Source organism: Etheostoma spectabile, chromosome 14 (assembly GCF_008692095.1).
Source record: "Etheostoma spectabile isolate EspeVRDwgs_2016 chromosome 14, UIUC_Espe_1.0, whole genome shotgun sequence".
Classification (NCBI taxonomy): Eukaryota; Metazoa; Chordata; class Actinopteri; order Perciformes; family Percidae; genus Etheostoma; species Etheostoma spectabile.
This window is the reverse complement of record NC_045746.1, coordinates 10,147,856-10,156,338: the sequence shown is the minus strand read 5'-3', so window position 1 is coordinate 10,156,338 and position 8,483 is coordinate 10,147,856. Positions and strand designations below refer to the sequence as shown.

General features: G+C 39.0%; 1 protein-coding gene across 1 annotated transcript in view; it reads right to left on the bottom strand.

Moving 5' to 3' along the window:
• The window catches only part of zgc:91944 (homeobox-containing protein 1), a 32,655-nt gene that overhangs the window by 2,961 nt on the left and 21,211 nt on the right, over positions 1–8,483 (bottom strand). Inside the window, exon 12 of the transcript XR_004335001.1 lies at positions 6,109–6,114. The gene's annotated coding sequence lies outside the window, so the exon portion shown is untranslated. The remainder of the gene's footprint in view (positions 1–6,108; positions 6,115–8,483) is intronic.

Below are 8,483 nucleotides of genomic sequence, written 5' to 3'. Positions count from 1 at the left end.
GTGAATGAGCTATTGTTTCTTTATTAAAACTCCAGAGAACTGTGTTGACCTTAAAAACTTGTTTAGCACACCCAGTTTCTCTTTAACCAATAGCAGATAATATGATGTACTAACCCACTTTTATGTAAAACAATGGTGTTTTAGCCCACATTTATGTTAAACAACTATATACTACACCCATTATGGAAATCAATTTGGGATGAGAGGGCCGGAAAAAGACTGCTGAAGACTTTTTTGGCGCTTTTCCCCCTTTGCAAAGTCACAAAAGGCGACTCCGTGTCCGTGCGTTATTTTACCGCTCGAGTCTTTGAACCCAACAACAAAAAGGGGACACCTCGCTACAAAAGGTGAGCCTGAAATGAGGGGAAATTCAACCAGACAAAGAGGTGGACATTTAACACATCGCCAAAGGGGAGAAATCGACACCTTTCCTCTGCTGACGGAACCCGCCCCGTAATCCAAACATAACTGCAGCTGTCCGCACTGCGCAGTAATAACCACTGAAAAAAGGAATGGCATACTTTTCATGCCACTTGTGTCATCAAGTGTTTTGTGAGGCAGCTAAAATAGCCTGGAAATCGTTTACCAAAGCAGCGGATGGCCTGTGCAGTCAGCAAAAAAAGGGGACGGGTCATGAATTCTGTTTTCAACGGGGTGTGTGGGGGGGGGATAAGGATGAAAAACACTTCTGAGGGAATGAAGGATAGGGACAGCCACGTTGGTCTTAAAGCCTGACGCGGGCAAAAGACACAGTGGTCCTCATCTATCACCCTAACGTAGGAACGGGCGCGGATATGAGGCGTCACGGGGGATTCATGAAGCAGTCGTATCAACCAATCAGAGCGAAGGACGGTCGTACATTGACGTTGATTGGTGTGTGTGTCTGCGTAATCTACGCGGCCAGTGTTGCGATGCGGCCTATGGTTGTACCCGTGGTTGCCGTGCCTGTTCTTATCGGTCTGGTTTAACCCAGTCCCTCCAGGATTTCGCTGACTTTTCGAGATTGTTGTGACCCAAAATGCCTGATTTTGCAGGAGCTTTTGTATAAAAATCGCGCTAAAAGTTGCGAGAAGTCTGCGGATTGACGAGAGGAAGCGCATGGCCGTTCCCACCTCAACCCTTGTTTGGTGTTCGGGTCTGCGGGACCCGTTGTCAATGTTTGATAAAAGAAAAAATGATGCTATTTATTATTTCTTCTAACTCACTGCTATGAAACTTAACTGTGTCCTCCCTACTGGGGGCCCTGCCGTTTGTGTGTGTGTGTGTGGTGTGTGTGTGTGTGTGTGTGTGTGTGTGGTGTGTGTGTTGTGTGTGTGTGTGTGGTGTGTGTCTGGCAAGATGATTATCTTAGGAGGTTTCGTTGCTAGGACATTACAATATAAAAACGGGCCTGACTCAGTTTAAAAACTGGTTTTCAGCAGGTTCCTGATCCTGATAAAGTTCCCTTGGCCTTTGGAATTAAAATACCCCCCCGCCCCCATATCGTAACATACCCTTCACCATACCTAGAGATCAGCATGGGAAACTTTCCATAAAATCATCTCTCAGTGCAAATCAAACCATCTATTAAGCTGACTGAAATAAAACCATGCCTGAATTATGTAACTAGAGAGACACCACCAACTGGGAGAAAACTTACGTTACTGCTGAGCCACAGGGCCATTACTACTAATCAGATGAAAAATAAATTGGATATGTATCTATGGAAAAGCAGACATTTCCAAAATGCAGTATCAGCAACTTTTGAAAATTTGAGATTTATGTGATTTGGACTAATGGCCGACAAGCCTTCTTTTATTTCCTTTTTTTGAAATGGCTCAGAATGTTGTCTGAATGATCTAGGCCTCTAGATAGATAGATATATAGATAGATAGCTTTTATAGTGCCATTCAACTGTATAAAGAGTGCACATATGAACAAAATTCCATCCACTGACTCATAAACACTGCTTTAACTAAAAACAAGAAGTTATAGTATACAATAAATAAATACAAATGCAACAGAGGGTTATTTTAGCATTTAAATATGACATTAAATATAAAAAAGTAGGGTTTAGTTTCACGATGTTGTGATATTCCTAGTACAGAACTCCTTAGCTAGACTAACGCAGACTGTTTCTTATTTTTAGCAGCTGTTTTTTTTTTTTTTTTTTTAAAGGGATTCTGGGATGACGTTTAGAAAAAAAAAGGGCTAACATGGCTCCTGATTCATAACCCGACATAATTAGACTAGAACATTCGTTGAGATTGTTTTGCGATGCAGAAATGAACCATTGCATTGAAATGCGGTAGGCCTGTAGGACACGGCGTCTGCTCCAGGCTGTTAAATGCACCAGATGGCCGAGGCTTCACTGCGACACGACTATTCACGGAGTGCCAGACAAGAAAAACACTGAGAGGGATTTGACTTGCAAATGCGTCAGCGGGATTTGCCGACACTTGCTTCCACCCGTCATGTTGTTTTATCCTGTAATCCAGTTTCGGAAGGTGAAAAACAAATGAAGAGTTCGGTGTAAATATCCTTCTCACTAGTTTTCAAACATCTGTTGTGAAGTCATATGTGAACATAACTAAACCATGCAGGTGCATAGGAGTTATTTTGCCCATAACATGCCCCCCCCATCTGATTCCAGGGCTCAAAGATCAACAGTGGACACTGTCTCCCTCGTGTGGTCTAACAGGTAGAGAAGCCGCTCGTACAGTTTGCATACAATCTGCAGGGCAGAATGAAGCCTGCAAGCATACATACATACATGCTGCTCATGAGTATGGGAACGCCTGCTTAAGTTGACTAAAAACAGAAGTACAAAAATCAATTTTTGGAAATTGATCTTAATGCCTTAATTCAAAAAAATGTGGAAAAATCCAACCTTTAAGTACACTCATTTTATTTGTGAATGAATAATGTATTGTAAATAAATAAATATTCTTCCTTAAAATACAGGGGGCATAAGTATGCACAGCCCTATGTTAAATAAGGGCTAAGTATACACCCCCCTATGTTAAAATACAGGGACATAAGTATAACACCCCCTATGTTAAAATACAGGGGCATAAGTATACACCCCCCTATGGTAAAATACAGGGGGCATAAGTACACACCCCCTATGTTAAAATACAGGGGCAAGTATACACCCCCCTATGTTAAAATACAGGGGCTAAGTAACACCCCCCTATGTTAAAATACAGGGCATAAGTATACACCCCCCTATGTTAAATACAGGGGGCATAAGTATACACCCCCCTATGTTAAAAAACAGGGCATAAGTATCCCCCCCATGTTAAAATACAGGGGCATAAGTATACACCCCCCTATGTAAAATACAGGGGCATAAGTATACACCCCCTATGTTAAAATACAGGGCATAAGTATACACCCCCTATTTTAAAATACAGGGGGCTAAGTATAGACCTATACACCCCCCTATGTTAAATACAGGGCATAATTATCACCCCCCTATGTTTAAAATACAGAGGCGCAAGTATACACCCCCCTATGTTAAAATACAGGGCATAAGTATTCACCCCCCTATGTTAAAATACAGGGGGCCTAAGTATACACCCCGCGTGTTACATTCCCATAGGAGCAGGCAGATTATCACATACCCTTCACCATACCTAGAGATAGGCATGGTTTTATTGCAGTTAGACTAATAGCTGGTTTCATTTACATTGAGAGATGATTTAATGGAAAGTATCCCATGCCAATATCTAGGTATGGTGAAGGGTATGTGATGATGTTTTTGTTTTGTTTTTAATTCCAAAGGCCAAGGGAACTTTATCAGGATGCATAGTATCCTGATCCATTTAATAACTGGCCTTTAAAAATAAAAATCTGCCTGACTCTATCGGAATTTAACATAGGGGGGTGTATACTTATGCCCCCCGTATTTTAAGAAAGAACATTTATTTATTTACAAGACATTATTAATTCACAAAGACAATTGGTGTCCCTAAAAGGTTGGATTTTTCCTCACTTTTTAATTAAGGCATTAGGATCGGTTTCCAAAAGACGATTTTTTTTTTATTCCTCTTTTTAGTCAACTTAAGCAGGCGTTCCTTTACACATGAACACACACGTCTGCTTACACAAATACAGACAAACACACATCTACTGACATACTCATTTAAGGTATGGATTAAAAACATTTGGAGTGTCTTCAGACTTCACACAGCAGCTTCCTGAGGGATTTGAGGAAATTCTATCACGTTGATGTGATTACATTACATCAGTCACTGTGTATCAGTCACTGTGTCTACAGGCAATAAAACACAGCAGTTTTTTTTCTAAATGTTAATTTGTCCTCTTGCTGCCAAGTCCTTTGCTCCATGCTCCACTGGAAATCAATTAACGAGTTGGGCAACATAAATTTGAGAGGATATATATAATGATTTTCTGAGCACTTTTGAGGAAATCAATTCTCCAGAGTCTTTTTGCGACACATCCTGAAATATGTAAATTAATTGAGTGATTTTATTTGATTAATTCTAAAAAATATATGTAAGGACACTTTGGTTCACTGCAGCCTGTGGTCAACTCAGAAGTCTGTCGCTCTATTATTATTAAAGTTTAAATAGGGACAGATAGAAAAAACAAATAAGCTTACAGTCATCTAATGTATGTCTCATAGCGATTTTAGCTGAAGCAACACTTGTACCTAGTAGGGCTTTGGTTAAATATAAAAATACAGATTAACATTATTAAAAATAAGTTAGCGATGAAATAAAATGGAATGAAATGAAAATGAAATTTTTAATTTTTTTTTAACGTAGCTAACATATGGGAATACAAATTGAAATAAACTCTTAATTCACCCATTTACATGTGGAGAAATGCTGTTCTGTACACGCTAAAAGTAGTGATTATTTACATGGAGTCTGGTGGAGATATGCTGGCTCTACACGCTAAAAGTAGTGATTATTTACATAGAGTCTGGTGGAGATATGCTGGCTCTACACGCTGAAAGTAGTGATTATTTACATGGTGTCTGGTGGAGATATGCTGCTCTATACACGCTGAAAGTAGTGATTATTTACATGGAGTCTGGTGGAGATATGCTGCTCTATACACGCTAAAAGTAGTGATTATTTACATAGAGTCTGGTGGAGATATGCTGCTCTACACGCTGAAAGTAGTGATTATTTACATGGAGTCTGGTGGAGATATGCTGCTCTACACGCTGAAAGTAGTGATTATTTACATGGAGGCTGGTGGAGATATGCTGCTCTATACACGCTTAAAGTTGTGATCATTTACATGGAGGCTGGTGGAAAATGCAGCTTTATACATGCTAAAAGTAGTGATAATTTACATGGAGTCTGGTGGAGATATGCTGCTCTATACGCGCTGAAAGTTGTGATTATTTACATGGAGTCTGGTGGAGATATGCTGCTCTATACGCGCTGAAAGTTGTGATTATTTACATGGAAGCTGGTGGAAAATGCAGCTTTAAACATGCTAAAAGGAGTGATTATTTACATGGAGTCTGGTGGAGATATGCTGCTCTATACGCTGAAAGTAGTGATTATTTACATGGAGTCTGGTGGAGTTATGCTGGCTCTACAAGCTGAAAGTAGTGATTATTTACATGGGGTTTGGTGGGTTTGGTGACGGCGATTTCAAAGCTGTGTTGGTTAAACAAAAAGGTCTCTCACTGTGGGGATCCATCCCATAATGTTGTCAGACACTCAAGATAACCTGTGCCTGCAGTATCTTTTGGGACGGACATTGACGGTGCACATTTAATGATTACTTAATGATTATTTATAAGATTCCATCGCAGCCGCTGGTTACTATGTTCTTGTTCAACACCGGACCAATTTTAAACATTGCTGTTCACATAAGTCCCACCAATGCATGGGAAAATAGGAAAATATGCCTTCATGATTCTGGAGATGTAATGTTGTGAAAGGTTTTGAAAACAGCTGTTTCCAAGTCTGACTATTGTCTGAAATGGGTTTCCCGTTCTAATAACATTTACCATTTTGTTATTTTTGTCATGACCTTCACTCCTACCTTTAATACTGTGTCCTCCTTTAGCTCAGCCTCTTTTAAACACGCAGCCTCGCTGGCTGGAATATAACAGCAACATGTGTACACATAGTGGACTCAACCCTGATTCAAACCAGCCCACTTCACAGCCTCCGTACTTGAGATTTCTTCGGGCTGCACCACTTTTTAATTCTCGCCTAAGAAACCCCATTTCTTTGATTTATCTATAAGTGGCAATACTGCCATCTTGTGTTGTAGAAATGGAACCACATTTGGCCAATTTTTAAAATACAGCCATTTGGGTACAGTAATGTGGACACTTATTAGTGTAGAGAAGTACAACTTTGATCTTGTGGTTATATTTTGAGAAAATATGAAGGAAAAAAAGCATATATCAAAATAAGACAAGCTTCCGTGTGTATCACAGGGTATTGTTGTAGTTTCTGTTCCTGTTTTTCATTTACTCCACACACTCTCTGTATATCTTTATTATCTGTATTCATATTTTTCCATTACAAGTACTTACTTACTTTTTCAATACTATTTATGGTCACAGGTGACTGTAACTTATATTATGTTTACCTTACTTTTGCATTACTATTTTAATTCCATATTCAATTTAATTTTAACGTCACTTACTTACACTGCAATATTGGGTTTTTTTTGCACTATGGCAACCGCACTTTACTTTACAATACCTTTATTTGACGCCACTTTACTTCAGTCTACCTCCTGCTCATTGTCTATCATATAGTTTGTTTTTTGCTTTTATTGTAGCAAATGCTACTGTAACAAGGGAATTTCCCCGCTGTGGGATGAATAAAGTATCATCTAATCTAATCTAACACAAACCAAATATTCAATCAGTTGCATTTTTCTCACCGACCAATTCAATTTAATTGGGCAGGACGTTTTGATGGTACATGGTATTGGCTGAAAGACTTTGTCATACCTTGAAGTTACAGAACTGCTCAGCCTGTTGTCCGGCTATCAGACGTCCTCTTCAGTGTCCCAGCGTCTGCTCCTCCAGATACGGTACGGACACACAGCGCTGCACGGCACTATCCTGAGATCAGAACTGAATGCATTAGAAAACACTGACGCTTTCATGTCAGAATCTTTTGAAAAAAGTAATTTGGTTTAGCCTAGTCCCGCATTGCCAGAGCTATCTTCACAGTGCTGTGGAGTAATAATGATACTAATAATGACTTTATTCAGGACACAAATGGATGGTCCAAAAGTGGATATTTACAAAAATATAGCAACAAATACATAGTTCAATCGTCTCTGGACGCCGCGATGGTGGCTCTGCAAAGACTCGAGAAAGAACTTGTTTTGGCGAAACATTTGCAGCCCGCAAAAATAAAAAAAACAACACCATATGGAATATTAAATTAACTGTTCACACAGTACGGTAACCTGAGATATTTAACCCTCATGTCGTCCTCGGGTCAAATTGACCCGTTTTCCTACGTCAATGTTCTTTTTAATTCCCCAAAATAACATGATTGATTCCACACAACGCTCTTTGCCAAGTACAAATCTCTACTTTCATTCATTTTGATGTGTTGCATTCAATTTGACAGTATTTCAAAAAAAAATTGAAGTGGTTTTGAAATAATATTGATTAAAAGTTCACATATTCCAGTCTGTAATAATCCAGCAACATACATTCATTTAAATTTTTGTATAAATAATTCCTAATTTCTGCTTTTCTAACTCAAACATTAGGTATAATTTCCTAAAATTAAGTTTATTGACCATGAATTCCAAAAATAACTGTAAAACTAAAGTTAAGTAGGCGATACATAATATTAAACGTAAAAAAAAGTGACAAACAATGAAAAATGTGTTGGGAAAAAAAAGGGACAAAATTGTAAAAAAAAGTTAAAAACATTGACTAAAAAGCATCAAAAGTGTTAATTTTCTATTTTGACTGGAAGACAACACAAGGGTTAAATGAGCTGGACACATGGTTAAATGTAATTTGCATACAATCTGCAGGACATAATGAAGCCTGCACACATACATACAGAGCAGCTCAGGAGTGTAGGAACACATGCCTAAGATGACTAAAAAGAGGAATACAAATTTGGAAATTGATCTTAATGCCTTAATTCAAAAATCCAACCTTTAAGGACACCAATTTTATTTCTGAATGAATTCCTTAAAATGAGTTGTTGTGAGAGAGTAAATGCCCTAAACATATTTTTTTTGTAAATCTTTACAATCATTCTCCAAAATAACCAAGCAGGCCTGCCTAGTTGCACGATCCAAATTTCTGTCAAAACTTGCCATTATCAGCGTGCTAGCTCTAAGGTTGTCGTTATTGTTTCCCGTAGCGACGGGATTTTAAGAACGGCCACACACAGAGCAGAAGGTTAGCTTTATCGTGGAAATCGACTTCCGCCGATCCAGGCCGTAAGCCCTGTGGCTCAGTGGTGCTCTACAACAGGTTGCCTGCCAATTGGAAGGTTGGTGGTTCGATCCCT